General features: G+C 44.7%; 1 protein-coding gene across 16 annotated transcripts in view; it reads right to left on the minus strand.

The window, feature by feature from the left end:
* The window catches only part of LOC1270253 (neurogenic protein mastermind), a 134,664-nt gene that overhangs the window by 29,984 nt on the left and 79,065 nt on the right, over positions 1-25,615 (minus strand). The gene's annotated exons all lie outside the window — the stretch shown is intronic.

The following is a 25,615-nucleotide window of genomic DNA, read 5'->3' on the forward strand; positions in this document are numbered from 1 at the left end:
TCTTTTCCACTCTTGAATTTTGCTGTTAATTGAGTTTACGGTTGAAGGAAACACGGGATTGTCTCGGACACTTTCCGTGGTTAGCTTGGGTACGCGGGTACCCCGAATGTAATTAATTTTCCAGACCAATATTACAGATCCTCATATTAAATCCTTTCACCCGCGGTGTCACAAGACATTTGCAGGCATTTAACGGTACTTGAGAGATTTTCCGCGATGTACTTTTAGTAAACACAAAAAATGCATTGAAAATGCTGTGAAATATCGAGAAAATCCGTACGGTACACGGCCTACAACTTGCTCGTTCGGAGGACTTTCCGGCTAATGGTGAAAGTTTCCATTCCTGCCGCACTCATTCGGTACACTTTCGCAGACACAAATTTTCCAAAGCCACACACACACACACCACGGCCGGCAAGCTATTATGGCAGTCAAAGTTTGCCGTTAATTCGTGCACTATTTGGCGGCCCCCATTCCGTGCGCGTGAGAGTGTCACTTGAGGTGTCGTACTTTTGAGCACGGCTGGCAAGACGGTATCTCGCAACCGACGGGCAGCACAAAAGTTAGGTCCGATTAAAACCAGAAATTCAAAGCTCCGCGAGAAAGCGAGAACTTCCAATGTTCCAGGAGATATTTTACGAGCCCGTGGTTTTAAGGTGTCTACAGCAGACGCAGCAAAGCGTCGCGCACGAAGCGACTGCGAGCAGCTATCGGCCGGAAAAGAAGCGGAAAGAAAAACACGCCCGTTTTTATCGACGCAAGAGAGTGAGTGTGCCCGGCGGCGTATTTTTGAATACTTTTCGCGACAAAAATGTGCTCTCCACCCTCTGTGTCTGCCCTTGATCTTGCTTTCTGCACGACCAGTTTCGGGCTCGACAGAATGCTTCTTCTTTCCTCCTCACCAGACAAAGATTGATCGTGCACATCTCGCATCCCGCACGCCCTGCACACTCCTTCCTATTGCGGGGCCGGGGTTGCCACTAAGACTGTTAGGGCGGAGAATCTTTTCCTTTGTTGGTACAATATTTCCACATCTTGTTCCAGAGCCGGTTTCTCCCCACCGGGGAATGGGTGGGTAAGCTTGCTCACACATCTGCCTCTCCGATAACGCGCGGGCGCGCTTATGGCTTTCCCTCGACCCACGGCGATGGGTTGATGGGGGCAAAGCAAAAAATGGATTCGACCTACGGGCAAAGGTGTAGCCGAGCGCACACATCAATGAAGCAGGCAGCAGGCAAAAGCTTACCGCCGTTGCTGTCGTCATTTTTTCCCCATTTCTCCCAGCAACCGACCACTTCCATGATTTAGCTGAGCGATGATGGGGGCTCGTGTAACGTACCATAATCGAGAGCACGGAACCACGCACAGCAAAAAAGAAAGGTTCGTTGGCGGAGGCGGAGGCGACGGGAAATCAGCGACGAAAAATAAACGGCTCAGGGCGATGCACGCTATAATAAAAACGGAAACACATCGGGATGCTGCTGCGGGCATTGCAGGGGGTACACAGGGATTCGTTGCAGGCGGAGGCGGAATTTGACAATAAAGAGACAGTGGTATGTGGTGGGGCTTTGTGCTGTGGGGAGCTTTTCTGTCGCAACCTCTCGCGATTCCCGCGTCTATTTTGCTGCTGCTGAAATGGTTTGGCTTCCCCGGGGCTACCCGTTGATGGAAAGGATAAATATTGGCACAAGCAATGCCAACACGGTTTCGGTAAAGTGTTTCGAATAAAGTGTGGCCTTTTTGTTGGTTCTTTTTAGTGGGAGAGGCTGAGTATTTGTATTTAGCGCAAGATAACTGAATTTGGATGGTGAGGTGCGAGTTTTGTGCGAAATAATGCTCAAACAAGCATATCTTATGGTGAAGAATTTGGGTTTTAGGACAGGAAATAGTGAGTAAGGAATTAGTTTCAATAAACGAAAAAATCGAAAAAAGATAGTTTACTTGTCCATTGGGTTTATGTTTATTGTTTATTTACTTGTGGTGCATGGAAGGCACCTTGTTTGTAAGTTAAGACTACTATTTATGAGAATTTATTACGAAATTACGCTTTGCCTTACGAAATAATAATCAAAGGTGTTTTAAATGATGCATCGTTTTACTATACTTTGGAATAATCTTTTTCAAATTGATTCGCTAAACAACAATGCACATAATTCAACAAATCCAACAACATGGAATAATGTTTCATGCAATGACATATTTTAAAATACATTCCACCACATATAGGTCAGCGTGTGCTCACCGGTCAACAAACATATTTCCACCTCAACCCCAAAACAACAAACTGCCTCACAAACAGAACAGCTGCAACATTTCACAATATGTCCGGCCGACGAGCAGGGCCGAAAATGGTGACGTTGTTGTTTAGCGCATCTTCCCCCACCCAACGATCTCACACACGTGTCTTGCGAACGTAAGCGACATTTTTTACAATCATTTTGGTTTGTCTGGTACGTTCTAGAGTCTCTTGAATACCTACCGATAAGTTGCTTGCAAGACCCGAAAAACGACATCAATGTCACAGACCAGTTCTAATGTTTACTTTCGAACTCTTTGAACAGCTCTTTAGTCTACTGTACCCCCGCGAACGTGGTGCAGCCTGATGCTGATGGTGTTACAAATGGAGCATGATTGATGCCACCCCACGTGTGACATTGATCTATTTAAGAATGTTTGCGATGCTTTGATGATGACAATCGGTTCCGGTCGAGTTGGAAGCGCACTGGGAACGTGTTTCTCACTCTCCCTCCTTCGTTGTTCCTCGCAAAGGAAAATAAAACAGTTGCACAAATGTTGCACCTATTTAGGGCAGTTTAGCTTAGCCGACTCAAAGACTAGCAGTGTATTCCAGCGCAGTATAAAATACTACCTACAGCTGCTGACTCCCAAACAGTGATAAAGTGAAGCTGACAACACGAACACGAAGCGCAGGATGCAGAACAACCCATCGAGAAGCTCGTTCGCCATTCTATGGCTAGCGCTACTGCTGGCTGGTGGTCTACTGCAGGAGGCATCGGCCCAAACACTCACAATTAGTGCTAATGCCAACACAGGCCTTTGGACGCTGTCCAATGGCTCTGGGTTTTCGATCGTGCTGTCCGGAAACACGCCCGGCTTGTTGTCATTAATCACGTCGTTACTCAGTACGGCCACAACAACGACGACTACGACGACGGCAACAACGACAACAACAACAGCGGCAACTAGCACCTCAACAACGGCTAGCCCTACGACCACATCGACAGCGAGCACCGGCACGACCACTTCGGCACCAACAACAACTACTACTACCACAACGCCGAGCCCTACAACATCGTCCACTACAACGGCAGCAGCAACAACAACTACCGATTCCACCACCACTACTACCACCACTCCCACCACCACCACTACCACTGCAAGCCCGACCACGTCAACGACAACTACACCAGCAACGACAACAACTTCCAGCGCACCAACGACGACAACTACCACCACCACCAAGGCTCCCCTGCTCGGTGGATCGCTGTCCGGGGGCTTTAACATTGGCGGTCTAGGTGTAAACGCCAACGTCGGCGGAGGCCTACTAACGGGTTCGTCAACAGGTACTGCGGGAGTAGGATCAGTGCTCGGGAATTTGGCCAACGTAGCGCTCGGAACGGCCGGCAACGTAGTGCAAACGGCCGGTACCGTGGTCAATGGAGCGGCCAATGCTCTGACGAACGCTGCCGGTTCCGTGCTCACGGGGGCAAGTAACCTAGCCAACAGCCTCGTCGGTGGAGGCTCGGGATCGGTCCAGGTGCAGGCTAGTGGATCCTTAAACGCAGGCACCCAGCGCAAACGACTTTTTACGTTCTGATTGTCTGGAATACAACATGCAACTAGAATAGGCATCTTAAGCGAATGACGGTAAGAACAGGGCTACGGGTTGATCGCAAACTGTTGACAACATTCAACCAAATGTAATCCTAATCTGCGAATAAACATGGTAAATTATGTCCCCACTTCTCAGCATTTCAGTGCTACGGTATGGCACAGGCTGCTGCTTACAACGCGCTATATTTCACCCGAAATCATGCGAAAGGGAAATCAAGAAAAAGGCACGAACACATCCGACGCAAACAGTGTAATTTCGGTCAGATTACAATCGCCCCCATTGCCAGGAAAGATTTGGAAGGTCACATCCATTACCACCCACCGGGCGAGCACAAACACACACACACACACATACACACCAACACTGTTGCACTCCTTAAACATACAGATATTCACATTTAACGATCCTCGCGGACGGATCTCGTCGGTGGCTTTTGCGTTAATCCATAATTTCCCCTTGCCGTGGTAAAACTGCGGGCAATATGCGGACCCTCGTTCCACTGTTCGGACCACAAAATAGTCGTAAAGTAAGCGACCCGTGATCCAACGCTAAACCAGTACCGGGTTTTACGAAACATTTACCCGGTTGCCATCGTTGGGGAAGCCGAAAGAAACAAAACAACAAAAAAAAAACTGCGTGCTTGGAAAAAGCTTCTCAAGTACCGGCGGGGAACGAATGGCCATTAGTGTGCGTTCCTTCTTTTCGCTCTGTACGATGCTCTTTCGGTTTGTTCATCACCAGCACTCGCTAGTCCCTTTAAAGTACGCTGGAGAGTCGTTCAACCGTGGCACAGTATGATAATATCCGGTAATAGTTTGCTGCTAAGATATAGCAGGAGTTTGCTTATAGCATCGAGAAACGTGCATAATGTCTCACTTTACGCGTAGCCTCCTAGCGGTGCAAGTGACTCGGAAGGATGATGTTCTTATCTTGCGTGAGGATGGCGCGAATTTAAAATGTATAGTTCGGTAGAACTTTCAAGAAGCTTAAATGAAAGTTGGTTGTGTGTAGCAGTTCGTCTCTGAAGACACGCAAACTTCGATTGCGACAAAGAAGAATTTTTTGTAGTGGTGTAGACACTTTCATACTTTTCCTTTTCTTTCTAAAGTTAGCTTTTTAAGCAAAGATGAAAAAAAGCTTTCTGTGAAACTGTTACGAACAAGTGCACACAATTTGTGATCAAAAGAAACTAACAAAGTAAATGAAGAGCCAAAGCTTTTTGTCGAGGCGTGATGTTATAGCCTCACTAGAACTATTCGAAAAAATAAGGCAAGTTTGACGACAATACCCGATTGTTTTTTTATCGTTTCCAAACTTGTGCCACCGCAAAACAAAAGACAAAGAGTTGCTGTTTGAAAAAAACTAATGGTTGAGACTAAAGGGAGAAACAAAAAAAGTCAAATCGTGCTTTTGTTTTGTGAAAGTTTTCCAACATGGCTCGTTAGCAACGCGAAGAGAAGTGATAAGGCGTACTTTTACTTTCAAGAAAAGCAACCTTCTTTTTCTATTTTTACAACTCCGCACATACATTAACCAAGAAAATAGGAGCGATACCAAACACATAAAACTGGGAATACCGAGACGACCTAGCCACGATGGGAACACACCAGGCTAGACGCTACCGACCGAAATGTTCTTCTCCGAAATTCCGTGGTTTACATGATTTCTCATTTTCAGAATATTATCGCACTGAGGGGACGGGGATGGGATGGTTGATGGCGCCAATGAAGGTGCAAACGTAGATTAATTCCCGCGAATTAAGATCCACTTTGGCCATCGAAATGAGGCTATAAATATCGCTTGGCGTCGCTTTTTGGTTTGCTGCTCCGCAATCGAGACCGAGCGAACATTGCAAAGTCATCTGTGATTCGGCTTTTGAAAGAGCTGACACAAGACTGTAATCCGCTCCTGTTACAGCGAAAAACGTGCGCCCTTTTCTGCTAAAGAGCTTTTTGCGAAAATACTGAAAATGATTAAATTCAATTAACGCACCACAGCCCTGGCGGTTACTGCCCTGCCGAGCATTACTGCCCCGCCCGCTCCTTCCATGACGCAGCATCCGAGAAAAGGTAGTATCCACGGGAAGGAGGTATAACATAATCAGCTTCCGTTTTTTGTTTTGTTTTGGTGCAAAGGTTACGAATTGGAGAGAAAAAAAAACTGCCACAACAATGAAAGGTTCAACATCTAGCCACCTAGGCATCCATCACGAAGCGTGATCCTTGGCTTTTCCCTGTTCCGGCCAATAAAAACAAATTTATCGCGAAACGACGCGATGACGACGTGGCGCCAACCAACGATCGGGCGGCCCGCACCGTACAACGCAAATGATTTATCGAACTACCGGAGGAAAGGATGTTTTTGCATCAGCGCTTCTTGCTTCCTTTTTTGCCACTGGCGTACCGCGGCGCCAAGAGCAATCCAACCGGATGAATCATCATCTACAATGATGCGAAAGTGTTGTGTCGCGCGTAACACATCTAACTATGGGAGCACTTTGGAACACACACACACACAATTTGAGAAATTCACGTCGCACAATTCATACACACACATGATGAATGACAGAGTACTTTGGGGGCACCTTTCGTACGAAAAGTGTAACCCCGCGGCGTTAGTTCACCGAGCAAGTGTAGTGGCGCTGTATTGATGAAAAATTTGCGAGTTTAAAAAGAAAATTATAACACATCATTCATCTTGCGAACAAGCAAACCGTCGCTGGTGCTCCAAAAAATACGTTCCCCGTCAAGGCTTCAGTTCGGCCAACGACGCCATTGTTGGCGGTATGCTAAAACGCTGAGCAGCGCGTAAAGTGTACCCCAAGGAAAACCATAATTCATTTGGGTGCTACACATCCACCCCACGCCGGTGCTGCACCGTCATTATCGTCATTAGATCCTGCCGTCCAAACACACACATACACAGCAGAGACTTGGTGTATGGATTCTGGTACGAAGGGGGTGTGCGATGGTGAGTGCGTCTCGTATTCACGCTTTTCGCATGTTTTATTTGACTTCACCAAAGTACACCAAACAGAAGGCAACATAAGGTTAGGTGGCGTGGGGAAAAGAAGGTGAAAAACAAAATACAAGCATAATGATCTTATTAACGATAGAATAACGAGATTGCTATTTTCGAACGGCAGGAGGGGGGGGGGGGGGGCGATCTCGCTGCTGGCTGGCGAAGTGGTATGCAAATTTCATCCAGACCAATCAGGGCCGGTGTTGATGAAGTTGATTTAGTGCTCTATTTTGTGCTGCTGCGGCCCACTTCAACCAAAAGGTGGGAAGCGAATTTTCGTGAGAAAACAATGATAATGTTATCGCGATGTGGCGTTTCTTGAGAGGAAAAGTTTCGCAAAAAGTTAAATGGCAGTAGTGGCCGTTTTAGGGCGGCGAAAGTAAGCGTAATACGTTTGAGAGTGAATCAGTGGAATTATATAAAAGCTTACTTTAATTGTGCAATTAAGTATGCATAATGAAATTCGTATTCGTAGTAGCGAAGGAAGTATACATAATTAAGTAGTATTCGTTTGAAACTAATAAACACGGTAATGGTTCGCTTGTATTTGAACAAATGATAAAAATATTGCTATTATTATTTTACGCTCAGCAACTAGAACCAGATTTTGCATTATTATTGAATACTACAATTAATTTTCATGTAATTACTGCTTTAGTAATCAACACATCTTAAATGCCCAATAGATGTCCAACACAATTAACAAAACATCGTAATCAGCGAACATAATTGTGATGCACACATTCATTAAAGAAAATGAAATTACATTTCAAATTGAATGTACAGTTTTCAGACAGTTTGAAGGCGTAAAAACGTCTATCCACAGAGGCACTTCGCGCGCTCCAAGACAAAGACGAAATACGCAATAATATTGTATTTTGTTTTCCCATCCCATCCGGCTATAAATACTAGCAAGCAAGCCGGCTCATCTTCTACTTTCGCCCCGCAGCATCCACATTCATTGGCCCCAACCATCATTTGTTAGCCATACGCTGCCTGTCAGCGCGGAAGGATAGCACCAAGCAGCAAAACGTTCACCATTCAGAGATTCGCTTCAATCACGAATGGTCGGTGATAGTGAACGTGGCGGCAGTGAGGATGTGCGGAGGGCGTAAAATTTTCGCGAATCTACTCGAACTGAACCCACCAACGAGTCACTTCATTCCACGGTAGAAGAAGTGAGTGATTTGCACGTGTGTGTGTCTGTGTGTCTGTCACACCAGTTGTGCAGCCAGCTGTGCAGCACATAGTTGCAATTTTCGAGGGAAAAAGTACAACAAAAAAAAATCAGCATCTGTCAAACGACAGCTCACAAAAATGATTCATACTGGGAGAATGTGCGCGTGTGCGAATGAGAGAGCACATTGGAGAAAAAAAAATATGAATCTAGCATCAAACTGCCAAGACTCACCACCTGTCATCGGCAGCAGTGGCAGTAAGATGAAAGTAAGGTTGAAAAAAAAATAAATCAACCCGCTAGTGCCCAACACCAACTGCAATGGCGCCACCAGACCCCGATCAGTTGGTGGACACTTTTTGCTCGTTTCCTTTATGGTTTTTACTGTCCGAAAAACAAATAAACGATTTTTCAGCTCTCACAAACCATCCGGCCCACAGAAAATCAACAAAAACAACCAAAACTCCCATGGCATCTCGGTCGCGTCTCTGCGGCGAGACAATGACATTGAATTCTTAGTCAGTTTACCATGTGCGCACCAGCACCGCTCTTGTGTTCGTAACGCATGCGAAGGACACGCACGGCCCCCGGCTGGTCCAATCGGCATGAAGAGAGATAGTGCGAGTTGATCTCTACGGCAGCGGGAAGAAGCGAAATACCGATTATTTATAAATAATCTTATACTCCATTTGAAATACCCTGGCCACCGTATGCCATTGGGTCGTGCGGTATGTCTTACCGCTCTATCTACGAAGTTTTAAGCACACGCGCGCGTCGGCAACGTCACGACCAAACTCGGGTGGTTGGTCACTCCCAAGGGTTTCGCGCACGCTGGCATTCCCCAAGCGGATGGGGCTAAATGTCAAGTTTAAATTCCCAGGCTGTCATTATGCAACACAGACAGACAGACACATACACGCAACATACTCTCTCTCTCTTTGTGAAGTATTTTTGGCGTACCTTGCGTGAGTGAATGATGATGGATTTTTGGTATCATTCGTAACTGCAGTTAGTAACTGATTAGTGGCAGCGGATTGCTTCGAGGCGATGAGTGAGTAACGAACGGAGCAATCGAAGCGGCAAAACGATGTGCTGTTAATGGCGTGTGTCTTTATTGGCACATTCCATAAGGCACGGTGGGGTTGGGGACATTGCAAGGTGTTGATATAGACCTTGGACGTAACACGATTTATTTAACGTGTGTGTGCTGTGCGAGCAGAATATTTGTCCTCAGTGTCAATGTTTGGTTAAAAATAAATGAAGAATAATTCTTGCATTCGTGTACTTCAATACAAAGAGTACTGTTAACGTGAGAGAGGGTGCGAAAGAGAATAAACATTCAATAAGAATAAACATGATCTTCATTCTATTACAAAAGTTGAAATTTTCAAAAATCCCATTTTTTCATAACCACCAAAAGCACGATAACCAAACGGTCCTTGTCTTTTTTTCTTTGTCTTTGTCTCGCATTTTGGCCCATCCATTTGGATTGTTTTTCCAAATGTCATGTTTCACGCGCTTTCAGCTTTATTGACGCATTGTCCCCGGTATTGACAGGGTGGAAAAAGTAAATGCCACTTCATAAGTCGCGATGGCAGCGTACTAACAGCCAAGAAGGCATGGAAACAAAAAGCCTCGCTGATATAGACATAACAAAGCACCACAAAAAAAACAAATGCCATCCGTAAATGGCCATAACTCCGGTGCTCAATATTGGACGGTTAACGATTTTATAGGCAACGGGTGCACCAAAGTATTGGTTTACTTTTCCCCGCTATCCATTTGCCATTTTGCTTTCAAATTTGTCATTTTTGGTGGAAGAGTTAGGGGTGAAACAAATTTTAATACTAATTCATGTTTATGTCATGCGTCAAGAGACACTGAATTGTAGTCGGGGTGCCGCCTGAGAGGTCATAGAACCAGTGGGGTAAATAGCAACGGCCAAGCACACACAGCCTGCCTGTGTACGGCACACAACACAGATGTGTAGGGGTACTTATTTTCTGCCCATCTGTACGAACGTTCCCCCTGGTGTCGTTTGAAAACACACGACGACATTGCGCATCTGCATTTTTCGATGAATGAAAAAAGGGTTCACACGTTCTGCAAACTTTCCCGATGGGAGCTTTTATTCATCCATTTGCTAATGTCTTATTTCCAATATCATTCGCTCTCTATTTGCATACCCCGGGGCCGGCAGAAAGGCTGTTTCGGTAACTCGCCGGTCCGAGTGGGTTGGTTATTGTATCAATTCAATCATCTTGTACCCACGCACATCTTGCTCCTTCTCTTTGGCCTTAAAACGCATCCCTGCCTGACTGTCCTGTTTTTATTAAGCCACAAATTCAGGTGGTGGTGAACGTTGTGCGTTTTTTTTGCTAACAAATTCACTCAGAAGCTCCTTGCTCAACGCACATTTTGTGCTACTGACGGCTTGCCCCATGCATACAGTCGAATGCGGTTTTGATACGAGAGAACATGTATGTGGGAAGCGGGCATGATGGTCGTATCCGACGTGCCCTTTAGACTGGGGTTCGATTCACTCTGGGAGCTCAACGATGAGGAGGCGTGGTGAGAGTTCTTTCCCAGGAAATAAACCTTTGGCGACGGGTTTTGTTCGGTTTTGCGGTTATGTTGTGGAGAGAGTGTTTCATGCAGCTGGTTGAAAATAAAAGCGAATAAAATGTCTCTCCTACTGTTCCACCACATTCCGGCAGGGGATAAAAGGAGGCTTTGTAAACGATGGATTGCTTCGGAGGTCAATACAAACAACAAATTCAAACGGTACATCTTGCTAGTACATGCCGGTGGATGAACATTTTATCGAAAGGGATGTAATCGATTTTGTTTGCACAATAAGTAGCGTGCATGCAAATCGCTCGAAGCGAAGGATAACCCGTAAGTCGACAAGCCTATAGCAGTTGAATATTCAAATATACATCAAGATACCCCTATTCAAAACCGGCTTGAGGTTGGTAACATTGACAGGTGTGTCCAACTCAACATGAGATGCCGAGAACGAAACAAAAAAGGGAATCAATTGAAACGAAATACTATTTTAAATATAAATTTAGTTCTTCTATCAAAAGTACCCTCACAGAGGATATTTTCGTGGTATTTTTTCGTATGATTACGTTTTGACATCTCCTTTATATCTATGATAATGTTTTACACAATGGTGTAGGTTGGCCTTAGCGGTGTTCCGTTTTCAAGGTCCTTTTCAACTCGACACAAGATCATATTCCACCTTTCAAGAGAGTAGAATGGATGAAAGGATGACTAACCTTCACGGCGTGTTTGTACTGATAGAAGATACTGATTAGAAGACCTGCAGGCAAACCTACGGGGCAAACCACTACCTCTAACCGAGTGCACATTTTCCAAGAACCCACTCGGGGTATATCACGCCCAAACACGCCTGCAAACGAGTTTCCTAAGGATCTAAGGCTCTCTTTTTTGTGGTGCCTATTCCACGCTCCTTTTTCTTGACCGTTTCTCGCAACCTTATGGGTGGTATGGATTTTGCATCGCCCATTCCCCGTTCAGCCGTATGCCCGGGCTTGGGATGAGCCAAAAAATAAAAAGGAATAAAATAACAGCAGCGCAATCAAACCGGATCTAGCCAGGGGATTCAGGGCTAGCTCTGCTCCTCGCAGCACGGTAGGACAGGCTGCAACACTGACAAGTATCGCTCCCATCCATTCCCTCCGCGAATGGCTATGTACTGGAGAGGGTAATAACTGTTCTTATTTCAGTCATTTGAAGCCTTCGCCTCTCCTCCGGCGCTGCCAGCACTGCAACTTTTTTTTCGGAGATAGAACTCTATACGGCCAATACACACAGGAGAAGGTTCACTTTAAGGGAAAGCATTTCCGAGAATTTGTAAGATTGTACGAGAAAACAAGAAACAAGAATGTGCTTGACGATTATCCTGTGGAAATTGGAACCGGTGAAAGAAAAAGGAGGAGCATAGTAGGAGATGAGTCTTTTTTTATTCTTCAGAAAATACCCAAATAACACAAGCTCATTGCAAGGATGAGCGAACATTCCTAGTGCAAAGAGACCAAAACCAGCACATCGAGAGTACATAAAATGTTATTTGGGTTATCTTTGAGCAGCTGGACAGGTTACAGCATACCAGACCGTTGATCCGAAGCATACAATGACAAACACAGCCATAATTGTATCAACATTCGAGTAACGTGTTTAAGCTTTACAATAATTGTAATGCTAAAAATTATTACTTCCTGTCAATGTCAGGACGCATTAGTGAGGGAGGAAAGTTTCGGTTTCCGGCTCAATTTTAATTAACTTGCGGCAGTGGGAAAAGCAGTATATAACTGTTGATTCAGCAGCGTGTGGTGATATTCTCCCAAGAGAGAAAATATTGCGATATATCGCCAAGCTATCGCCAAGGTTTCTCTTCAACGGGAAGGCTCACACCAAACGTTGGAACAAAAATTATAGTACAAGAGTGACTTACTTTCGAGAATAGCTTACTTCGTCACAAAATTCGCCTGACGTCATACAAGATTGTAACGAACGTGACGTCAAACCGGCACTTGTTCCCTCGGGGTGTCGCGAAAGCACAAAAGGCCAGCGCGCAAAGGTACATCAAGCACACTAATCATACAAAAGCCACAGTACCCCGGCAGGTTGTGGAGTTTCGTAGATTGTTTCGGAAGACATTGGCAATCATTGAAACCTGCCGTTTCGTTTACCGGGAACGCTTGCAGATCGGAATTGAGAAAACTTTCCATGCCCGGAGGAGGTTTCCTATTGCCGAGCATTGGCGAGAGCCAAGAACACCTAATGGGCAAAGTTAGCGGACTTTCGAAGAACATTGAAATGTGCGCGCACAGTACAGACACGTTGTTAGTTGCGCGTAGTAAGAGAAAACAATGTTCACAATCTTTCAATATCCGTACTTTTAATGTGAGGAAATAATAATAACGACTGCCCACAGAGGTAGAAAGTTTGCAGACCAAAGGTTTGCTCCTACATTCATGATCTAAATGCTTCCAGATAATACGTGACGTCACATGGCGAATTTTCATTCGAACTGAGGGACGATACATAACGCAGCTTGGATCTTGGAACTTTGAAAGAACACGAAGGAGTAAACCGTAATCGATACATTGAAAATTAAGTATACCGTCTGCACCTGTTTTATTTTTTGTCTTACTGCTTTAGGTACATGAAGGAAGAAAAATCAATTTATCCCTCCCATTAAGTGTACACGTCGAGCATCATTCTGTTTGAAAATTCGATCAATCTAGTACAATACCCGTGCGACACCGCCCCGTTTAACCAAGATTAATTTTCGTACAACATAATAAACATTGCACGAGACACGTAATCAACGCGCATTCACACGCTCGCTCCATGTCTGTAGCCTTGGCGCTTTTGGTGCCATTAGTTACGCGCAGGATACATAGATGCGTATGTGTATGTGTTACCCAAAGCCAGCTTCGAGGGCTCGATGATTGATTGATTTCCTGATCGAGTAGCGCAATTCTCTTCGTCCTTGGCAAGAAAGTTCGCACACCAAAACCATACGGGCACACTAATGTCGCGACGTGACAGTACATATTAAATGTAAACCTTCTCGCGAAGGCTTTCCTTTTTTTCTTGACAGACCTGAACACACAGTTGCTGATTGGGGATCAGCTTCCGTGCGATTCCAGGGTCAAGGTGAGCCTGTCTCTTCCTTTGCTAAATGGCTGGAAATATGTAGTCTCATTCAGCGCTCGTTGACGGTGACGGTGCGTTCGTTAGGCGTACAATGAGCTGTGATCAATCTGATTCGGTCCGGACCTGTTACAACAAGCAGGTATGCCGAGCGGCGGCTTGCCTTTGGGTGTGTAGTTTTACTCAATCATCATTGTCTGACTGTGCGCAACCAGCACGCTACCCGAGCATTTGCAACGCAATGTTAACTGTGCGTCGATAAAGAGAGAACAAATTCAATTTAACATGTTGCACGTGTGTACGAATCCTTGTACGTAGTGAAAGGAATTGCTACAAGCATATGGGGTTTTGTTTTCTTTTGGCATCATATTTGTTTAATCACCTCGTTTGGCTTTGAGCAATGAATTGATCAATAAAAATAGCGATTTTAATTTCGCATACAATAGCAACACTACATTTAACGATTTTCCAATGATTTCCTTCCAATAATGGTGTATACTCATCAATCGCACACCGCTAGCACCATATCAATTTGTTCAAACATCATTAGCACCTTACCGAACCCGAACCAATTGCTTGTGTTATCGATCGTACCGACGAATGGGATGATCCCCATGTGTTGAGAGCTTATTACATGCTAGACATTCTCCGCCCTTTACAGCAGCGCACAAGGGGCAGCATTCCAATTTTAACTCCTTCTTTCCAAGCAACAAAAGCCCCGGTCCGAGTCATTACGATTACGATCAAATTTCACCGAACACACGCCCCTCCAATGCAACAACAGTGCCCGAGTGCTCCTACACACTGTTCGAAACGGGATTCCGATATGGAAGTACCCACCCGCAAGAGTGAGCCGTAGAAGTGAAAATCAATACACAAGCAGGGCTGACGTATAACGGTAGTAGACGCAATTTCGCCTTATGCCAGCAGCAGAAACGGCGGCAGCACCAATAATGAAAACCTGCAGCACCAAACCAAGGCAAAACATAAAATAAAACCAACACCACACTTCATGCCACCAGCAAACAAATTTTCATCTCTTTCCCGTAAGCCGGTTGTAAAAAAAAACGAAAGTTCTACGTTTCGTTTAACTTTCTCCAGCGACCATTGGCGAACCGGTTGCGAGATATAGGGGACATATGTTCACGGGTGTGGTGGGTTGGGAGAGACTGCTGCCGGTGCCGGTCAGAGCTTTTATTTGAGATTTTTTTCAACACAACCCTTCCCCTAGCTTTTTGCAGTCATTCGTGCTGTGCCTTCCTGCTGACGGCCGTAGGGCGAATAAAGAGGTTTGCCAACTTCCAACTGTACTTCTCGCAGGGGCATAGCGCAGCGATATCGGTTTGGAGAGATGTAAATTTTATGCAAATAGGTGCAAAAAAGTCGTAGAGCCACACCCGCTGTGTTAGTGGCGGCGGCGGCGGCGGCAATTGCGAGACTTGCTCCAGGCAGGCAGGGTGGGCCACCGTGGCCCGGAGTTAAGTAAAAGTTCACAATCTTTTGCCAATGCTGAAACGTCCGAAAGTGTGGCAGCAAAGTTGCTGCTGCGTTGGGTTAGGCATTGAAGTAGCCCGGGCCGTTTGGCGCCATTCAGTGTGGTGGCTCGATTACACTGCGTATAAATAACATTTCCTATTCAAAACATTGTGTTATGGCTGGATTTGGGTCAAATTTAATTTATTTTGTGGACAAATGTTTCAATGATTAAATTTGTTGCGAGAATAAAAAAGGGAAAGTACTTGCGTTACTAATAAGAAAAGAAGACTACTCATTGTGAAACAATGTGAAACTACACTAAGATAACTTTGAAGCCTCAGCTTGTGATAAGACATTGAGCACTGCTCTGAACTCGGCAAGGACGCAACTGGAAAGTCCGAACAGGTTTAAAGTTCAGTACTTATCGAAGGCTAACATTACGCAATTTCATATTCCACCTCCCATTACATACACATATTCAGCAGGGACTCTTCGTGGTAGACATGCGTACGGGGAGAGCTTTGAATTGAATCACGTCGGAAATAATAAATTGTCTTAATTGATTGAATTATGATGCCCCACGCACACACACTCCATACATCCTTCGGGAATATACATTCATCACGCATACACAAATACATACGCAAACACGAATCACACCTAAAAGAATTCGAGACTAAAAGAACATACAATCCAAAAGCATCCGAGTGAGTGTTTGTGAGTCGTAGGACACGCATTCCAGCCGTTCAGCCCACGGTGTAGTGGGCGATCCTGGCGATCGCAGCACGTTTGATTAGGTTATTCTTCATGTGCAAAGTTCCCGGTTCGTACGAGCTGCTGTTCGGAATAATAAATAAACACATCAGCACGCTGGTATCCTTGCCCGATTGCATTGCAAACTTTTCGATGAATATTTATTGGCAGGCGTCTGTCCGGTTCTGCTCGAGGCGAATAGTCGGACGGCAAGACAGAGATGTTAGTTATGATTATAAAAAAAAATGTCAAAAGGTGGGAAAGAAGTTTGAAAAACTCATCTCTCACCTCTCATGGTAAAGGAAAACCTTAACTTTATTGATTTCTTATAATCACCCCAATGTAGGTGTAAGAACCTTGATAAATGAAAGTCTTTTCTGTAGTCCAAAACTGAATTCTGAAGTTTGATTTTGTGCAAACCATCAAGTTTGTTCGTTTGTTTGGCACCGAGAGAGCCGGAAAAATGAACGAAATTAAAATGAACTTTCCACATGGATGATCAAAACTCGTACATTGTATGGTACCATTATACGTATTGAAGAGATCCTCGGTGTATTCCGACTCGGTCAACAATAGCATCGTATACGATGCAGGAAAAGATATTGTTCCGCCTTGCTTTAACGAGTTTGCCACGAGCTGTGCGGTAAGGGAGGCGCGGTAGAAAGTCAGAAAGGCTCAGAGAGGGGATATGCTATTGATTGAAGTGCAGCACCGTGTGAGCATTGCTTTCCATCAGGGTCAACTTTATCCTTAGAATTCAACCTTCATTCCTTCCACCGTGTACTTCCGCTTCACGTGAGAAGGTAATCGAACGGTAATCGAACAAACCCGGATTCCGGAAAGTAACATTTCATCGTTTCTTTCATTGCAGCCCGGCAGTGCTTGTGAAGGTCAACGGTAGAACGGAAGCGGTGTCGTGCTGGGAAATATGAGAAAGTGTGCAGTGTTTGCGTGGAAATGAAGAGTTTTGGTTCGATTTTAACTCAAATAGTATCATAAATAAGTAAAAGTTTTCCAGTTCATGCATTCAGTAGAACTTTAAGTTTCTTTGCTCATGTAAAGTTGAAAAATATGTTTAAGGTTTAACTAAATTTGGCTTATTTCAATTTTCTTGAAAAGTTCTATCAAACTGAATGTAAAATAAATGTGTCTGTTGACCAGCTATGTACCAGTTTGCACACGAAAATCATGAACCCGTTGAACATGAGCCTTGGAGCACTCTTGGTTCGCCTAAACCACAGTCAATGTTTCCGAACAGAACGAGCGCACCAAACCAAAGCGATGTACCGGACGGAACCGGCACTTTCTTCGCCACCGGATTGAAATTGATTTGTGTTCGAAGGTGCCTGCAGCAACGGTAGCAAATTTCAGCACCAGCGACCAACAGCTCTGCTCGTAATGTCTTTCCCCCACACAAACAACCGGATACAAAGCACCGAGTTAGTGTGTGTTTGTGTGTGCTCGTGTCGTTACAATTTGATGGACTGCCGCCTTGCAAGTTTGGCCGGAAACAGTCGCCCGTGTTTAGCCGTACACAATCAACCGTAAACTTGAAACCTGTACTCCCGCTGTCAGTGACAGGCGTGTGTCCAGTCTTTAGCCCATCCTCTTCAATAGGCAGCTGGTGCACGCCAGTGGTGCATGGTGTGTGCGGCTCCCCCTCCCCCCCTCCTGGGAATGCGCTTATTAAATTGATAATTAACACGATGCCCATTACGCCTTCAGCGCAGATCAAGCGTAGTCTTTTATTCCGCTTTTCCAGCTCAATGAGCTCATTAGCCAGCAGCAGCAGCAGCAGCACCCGTGTGTCTGGGCAGCATCAAGTCGAATTCACTGGATGGCCCGTTGTGATTAATGGAGCCTAATATTCCACGGCAATTGATGCGTGATGGATGCTTTCAGTTGATTACATCCACAAACCCTTCACAATTCTCTTTCGTGCCCCCGCGTTAGGCCCACCAGTTGATGCGCGACGTTTCGTAATGTTATACATTGCTGTGCAACCAGACACACGGTTGTTGGTAGGCTGGTTGAAACGCAGCACAAAGCTTCGCACAAGGTACCTTCTTTCCAAGCAAGAACGAAAGGACACAACTGTGGTCTAGAACCCTCCAACACGAAAGGAAGTGCCGACCGAGTGCTCGTTACGATGCTGGTGTGCGTCGCACGTTGGTTCGAACGAGGCAATAATTCGATAATCAATTTACAAAAACCGCACGACGCGGTTGGCTGTGGGTTTGTGTGGGTTCGACACGGTCGATATCGCTATATATTATTGGGAGGGGGCGACGAAACAGGCAATCAAAACCAGACGGGCACCATAAGGCAAATGGATGACTAAGGAACTCATTCCATTGTCTCTGGGCGGGAAGGGTTCGTAAGGCGTGGGAAATGAAGCAAGCTAAGAAGCAAGCGATCGGTAGATAAGGTCTTGAAGTTGCGACTTACTGGAGCCTTACAGTAGAAGGTCAAGGCGCTGTTGAACTTCAAGCACACGTGGGGTATTTTATTTTTCAGTAGGTCTTAAAAGAGCTGTGGTCGAGTATTTTTTAATGGCAACCGTACAGAGTGCTTACTTTTATGGTGCCACTTATGGGTGCATATTCGAACAAAGAAAACGAAAGGTCAACTTTTTTCTGCGTATCCTAGAACTAAAAGAAATATTTTACAAGAGATTTTTGTGTTTCCTAAATAAATACTTTAAAAATTGTCCTCTTATTTGTCGGCTATCACAAAGATCCTAAATTCTGAATGTACCCGAAGTGTACTGTCCATATACTACACCAACCCAAACTACGTTTCATTTCTTTCCTAGAAACAACAAATGAAAAATCGCCATAATAATGGCCAACAGATGACACGGTTGCGCTGCTGTATTGGACGTTCCCGTCGTCCGCGGCGCAAGTTTTATGCGTGCAAGTTTAGTGTGGCTTTAAAATATCTCAACCATACACACCGAGCAGCATTGTTGCGGGGCCCTCGAGCCTGAATGGTCGCAAAAAAAATAAAAATGGAAAAAGACAATAAAACGTGCATGCAACACCACTGTCCGGGACCAATGGGCGGAATGTTGTTCCTTACGGTTTCTCTCTTTCCCGAGGAGATGGTTGTCGCATATTTATAGCAAAACAACCATAACAAAAACGAAGCTGAAATAAACATCATTCTCGTTTGATATAAATTCGTACAACCGCGGCTGCTCCTTTATATCATCACATCAGCCATGCGCACACATTCAAGCTGCGCTATTCATTTACCTTCCTACCGCCATGATCGAACACAAGGAAACAAAAACAAAGAAGAGCAAAAAATTAGATTGAAAAATAGAATGATCATAAAGCAACATTACGGATTGCATGTAGCCGGTCGTTCATCCAGCACGCTTCCATTTTTGCCCTTTATGCATCCATGCCGCTCTTAGCGATGATGTAAGAGGGCGGGGCCATGTTCCCTTTTCAGTCTCAGTCCAAACTCCAGCACTGCCTCTCGTCCTTTACCGACGGGGAGAAAGCTATATTTTGTAGGGCCAGGGAGAGTCGCCTTCCAAAGTGAAGCGAATTTATGCATACGAAACCTACCAGATGCGCACAAACCGCCATCGGGGGCCGAGATTTATAGAGCTTTCGCGATCAGTTTTGTGCATAAATGTGTGGGGCTTCGTTTAATCGGGGGAAAACCATGCACAACTGAAAGGCAAAATTCAATTCTAATGCGCAAAACGGCTGCAGATGATGCACGTAATTTGACATCGAGAGTTTTCGTTTTCGGTGCGATGAAAAATGGTATCGAAATAGAGGTTTCCCTATATCTATCTCTTTCTATGCTTTATGAGTGCACAGCGTGTCGTGCACTAACGTAATGCTAGTCGCCGCCGAGTGCTTCAATTCGCAGTAAGTTAATACACTACCAGAGGGAAGTCATTCGCAATCATTTATCAAGATGATAAAAGACACATAAAAACGGGCACACAATAACACAATGGCAAACGGCGAGGTTTGCGGAATGAGCATTGGTCGGGACTTGGTCGGTTTTATAAACACAACTACATTCCCCCGCTAATATGGCTACATTCTAAGCTCATTCATCTTTCAGCCTTATAAATAGAAAAATGGCTATTTTTCTTCCCAGCAGCAGCAACCACCCAGCAACACCGGAAAATAAGAGAACGTTTCGGATGAGATTTATGCTGCCTTTATTTCTCTCCCTTTCTAGATGGATTTAAGCCATATGTATGTATCAAAATGAGCTATTACGTCGGATCGTAGTGTGGTTTGCTTAACAAAAGAAACATTCGTTGTGAATGTGCGAGTAGTTTAAAACAAATTATAAAATTAGAAGAATATTTTCAACATGTATTTGCATTTTTTTAAAATCATTGTAATGTACTGTAGATGAAGAAAAATAGCCTCGCCCTTAAACATCCCAAAGTATCAGACAGTTTTGTTCCGCTTAGCAAAGAGAGTTGGCAAATAGCATTGCAAAAAATGCTCCTCCCTTTATCCTGTGCGAAGTTTGTTACTTTCATTTTTTTTTTAAACCTTTTCTTGTTTTGTCCATAACATCAAAGCGACAGATTCGATATTTACTCTTCTGGCAAATAGCGTTTCCCCTTTGGCATAAAACAAAAGTACTAGGAGAATGTTTTTGAACCCATAAAGAGGATACCCTTCTTCAAGGAAGGCTAAAGGAATACGAAGTTTAGCTTGTTATTTTATTTATTTCTATCTTTTTATTGTGATTAATCTAGTTTCTATGCAAAAGAAAGGTAATACTATAAGGTTGAAGTTTGGTACCACCAACCATAATTAAGTTTAATACAAAATGCAGATTATTTTTTAAATGATATTTAAAAGATTTTTTCAACTTTTTCTTTTCCCATTTTTTCTTATTACATAAGTTCAGAGTCACGATATACACGCAATCCCGAATGCAGCTAAACAATACACTTGACCTTGAAACCTTGGCTCGGATGAAGATTACATCTAAGCTACGTTTTTTGTAAAATGTAACGCTCACTTCACCTTTTCTTTATTTTCCCAAAATAAAAGGAATTATCTGCAGGGTAAACAAACCTCAAGCCTTGCTGCCATTTTACAATTGAACCCTAGCTGTTAAGAGAGTACCCTCCAAAACAGAAAAGACCATGTTTTTGCCTGATGGTTGTAAAACCCTACTCTGCACATCGCATTCTTATGCTGGCAGTATAAGAAAAACAGATTATATCTTGCATTAACTTTTACCCGCCATCCTTCCCAAAAAGCACATCAGCAAGACAACAACAACAAAAAAATGGTGTAGAAAAATTTAACCTCTTATGCTACACCAAGGACCAGGTTAATCAATCCCGGAGCGGATGAGCGATAAAAAGGATTACGATGCTTTCGGGTGCCCGAGGCTACCACCAATCCTCTATCCCACCCGCGCGAACAAGTGACGATGTGAAGGGGGTGATAATATGAAACGGCGACGATGCTTTTGATGCTGATGATTATGATCAATCGTGAGGAGAATGGTGAGATGAACGGGGAGGGAGGCAATGGCCACGAAATGACATATCATAAATGGCAAACTAACAAAAGAAGGAAAAAAGGGCCTTGGTTGAAAGGATGGTGAAATGAGCATGAATGGTCGGGGGAGGGGGGCGATGATGGAAGAATTTCTCGGGCAGGCGGCTTACCCTTCATCGAGAGACGCTTGTAGCCGGGCGGCAGAAAGGCGGCCGGTGGCGTGATCGGTGGCACAATGTCCCAACCGGGCGAGATGACCTCTCCCACGCCACCGAGTATGCCGCTGGCCGCCGACGGACCGGTCGGAGTGGATGCGGTCGACGAGATGCCAGCATTGTTGGTGCCCGGAGTACCAGCCCCACTGCCCGGCGTGGAGCCACCGCTGCCTCCGCCATGATTGCAGCCGGTGCTGTTGTTGCCTCCACCACCGTTGTTGTTGTTGTTGTGGTTGTTATGTAACTCCAGATTTTGCTTCTCGATGCGCCGCCGCCGCCGAATGCTCGGGGCAAACGTTTTCATCGTGGCCAGAAAGCCAACGCCACTCATGCTGGCGATGTTGTAGGTTTAGTACACACCGCAAGCAAAACGTTTATAGGTAGCGAGCTTGGACTTCTGCCTCTTCCTTCGCAATCACGTGTTGTGGTGGAAAAATCGTTCGTTTCAAGCCGCCGAAAACACACATAAACAAATACACACACCCCGCACACGATGTCTGTCGTGGACAACGGAATGTAACGGACCGGGGCTGAATTCTTCTCCTGCCCGAGAAAAGGGATCGAGCACGATTTTGCGAATGCTGAATCTCAGAGAATGTCTTTTACGAGCGAATGGTTGTCCGATTTTAAAAACGATTCACACTAATCTTCCTTTATCAACACACTTACGAGTGATTATGTATGTAACATTCTTTTGTTTAATATATTTGCTTATTCACAGCAGCAGCTGCGTCTTATACAGCTATCATAAATATACTTTTCTTCCGTAAACTCTTCCCCACTTTCATGACGCACACGATATACAGATAAAATGTTTGTCTTTTCTATGCTGCACTACTCGCTACGGCTAGTTTCCACTAATCAAAGGTACACCATATCCCTGCACAAAGATTTCTGCACCGCACACCAACAAAACACCAGAGCGCGCAAACCGGATCTGCGCGTATAAACGGGCAAAAACTCCGAGTCTCCTCCAGCAATGGTTACAAACTCCTTAACGGCCTTGTGCCCTGTGGCCTTCACCAACCGAGGTGTGTGAGCGCGTGCGGTTAGCGAGTCAGGTTTCTGCAACTCCGGGGATAACCGGGCACACTCGCTGGCCAGGCTGAGAGCTACAGCTGGGTAGTAATCATTGTGCTGTGTAGCATGCCTTTCAGCCTCCCAATGCAACCAGCACAGTGTGGAAACCGTTTTCTTTAAATATTCCAGCATACGAACTTACTATTCACAAGGTTTTGTTTGCAACCTTCGCAAGCTACTTTTAACAATTGCCCATCAAAAAATATAGTTCATCTGCTGTTGTCCCGTTCTACTATTGGTGATGTGTTGGTGGTATGAGGATGATAAGTTTGACGTTTCACTTTGCACTACACTCGTTTCAGTAAGGAGGATCCATTGGTTAAAGCTTTCCAGTTTTTTTATCTTTCTATCTTCACACTGCCGTCCAGAATTTTAGTCACGGGAATTCCACTCCAGACATGGTAAAGGATGGCAGGTAGAGCCTGGCGTGGGAAACATTGCACGCGAAGCGAAGACTGTACAACATTTCTGATCACGTGCCATTACATATTGCGGTTGGATGTTTGGAGAATTAATTACTTCTTCCTGATTTCAGCATCCCCCGTGTTACGCGTACGTGTTTGACATGGAATGTTTTAATAACACATAGTTATGAATGAAGGTGATGCACGTGACATAATAATGCCTTATTAGTATTTATTTATCGCAATCGATCGTTTCTTGCAGCAGCATACACGGCACATGTTCTTTTAAAACACTCGTCATCTTTTAAACAGGTCCAATAATAAGAAGCCTCAACGGGTTTCCCACGCACAGCAGCACACTCAACTTAATTGCACAACACACCTCTATAATGAAACCATGCGAACAACTTTTCCGCAAATTAATACGAATTCGCTTCTTTCCATCGCGTTTGCTTCGAATCCTGCGTTAAACGGGCCTGACAGACAGGTCATCCCTTTCCTTCCACCACTGCACTCTTTGCCCGGGCCCGGGTGAAAACTTTACCGAACGATCGGGGAAGGAAACCCACTTTGGGGCGGCTGGTGTACGGGGGGCGTCGATGAACGCAAACAGACGACAGTACGGTTGTAATTTTGCGTACATCAGGCTGTCGGGTGTAGCTATATTGTGTAAATGCGTATGCGTGCGTGTGTTCGTATGAGCTTGTGTGAGTGTGTATGTGTGTGTGTGCGCGCACACAATACGCACGGAACCGAAAAACCGATGACCGAACAGAACGGGATCCGGAAAGTGACTGACTGACTCGGAATCTCTTTGCCACTTTGGTCCCGCACAGACAGAAACCAGCAAGCACCGTAATGTCCTTTACCCCACTCACTCACTCTCGATGTGCGTGTGTATAAAATGGTCTCTCTCTCGCTCTCTTTTGCTGATTTCCCCCGTTCAATCATTAACGCAAAGAGTATCCAACCGTTGCTACTTCTTCGCTGAGCATACGACGTTTTACCCGCCGTACAGGCCAGGCATTCCGTTTTAAACGTAAAATCGGCATTCCGCAAACGTTCGTTGGCATTGGCTACGTATGCAGCGCCGCAATCTTGATGATTTTCGTCATCAATTCATGCACACCCTACCCACACACCTTGATCTTGAGGTTATTCCCGCTTTCAGAAAAAAACAGAGCGAAACAGAGAGAGCGAGAGAGAGAGAGCGAGTGAGAGAGGAAGAGTTACGCTGAGAGTGTACGAGTTGGCTCGAGAAAATAGAGCAACAATACATAATGGAGAGCATTAAAGTAAGGTGAGAGTATACACCTAAAGGGGAAAGTTAAGAAATGAGCTTATTTATATGAGTGAGAATTCTTTTTCCTAGGTATTGAGCGTCGTATATTTGCAAGAGTAGATCTCAGAAGAGTAAAAGAAACAAAGGACTGGCCGATGGTAGAACAAAAAATAAATAAAATAACCACGAAGGGTGTTGTTTGGCTGGGACGTCATCGTCGCAGCAACAGCTCGTAGCCGGGCATAAAGCCGGTTGGCTACGAAAAGGAAATGACGGCACACAGCGTTACCCACACAACTGTCGATATATTCATAATAACTTTCACTCGCTACACAAACATCTGCACTTTCGAGTGATTCATGCTTTTAATCAAAGAGAGCGAGAGTGGTGAACGGTTTAGCAAGGTACAATAAATGAGTAAAATTGTTGCAATACTAGGTGGTGGTGGTCACAATTGAGCTACAACATTGGATGGGAACAAAATCCTAATTTGTATACCCAAGACATTGAAATCGTTTTACCATGGAGAAAAGGAGACACAGTATCAACAGCATGCTATTGGGGAGTAAATTTGTTAGTAAGCACCAATAATTAGCAAGCTATAATGAGCCGAAGTATGAACAAGACATGTGTTCTTTTACAAATAAGTTCACTAAGCAATTAATTTAGCAATTACGGGTGGAGACGCCCAGTGCTTTAAACGGATTATTCTAAATGATAAATTACATTTATTGCAAACAATCAGGCTACTCAAAATCGTATTTAAAACATAATGAACCACGTGATGATCTGTTACAGCAACTAACATTGAGATTTAAAACCTCTCTCTTTCTTTCCACTTCCATGTTGCCACCCGTGGTGGAGGCGCCTGGTCGAGTGTAAATTCATTCAGGGGTTTTCCACGACGTTTATAACCTTGTGGGCGTTACGTAACCGTGGCTTATGTGGTAATGTGATACCAAAGCACAGTCTATCCACATTGACAACACTTGTGAAGTTCACTTTGTTGGTAGATTTATTTTATTCCACCTCGCACCCCACTTCTATGAACTGGGCGATATGCCGATGTCAGTCAGTTCTCTGGAAGATGTTTCACATCGTAACGTCGTAAGTTATTCATTTCATGTGTACCTTATTTTGTCCAGCTGAGCCT

This window comes from Anopheles gambiae, chromosome 2 (assembly GCF_943734735.2).
Source record: "Anopheles gambiae chromosome 2, idAnoGambNW_F1_1, whole genome shotgun sequence".
NCBI lineage: Eukaryota > Metazoa > Arthropoda > Insecta > Diptera > Culicidae > Anopheles > Anopheles gambiae.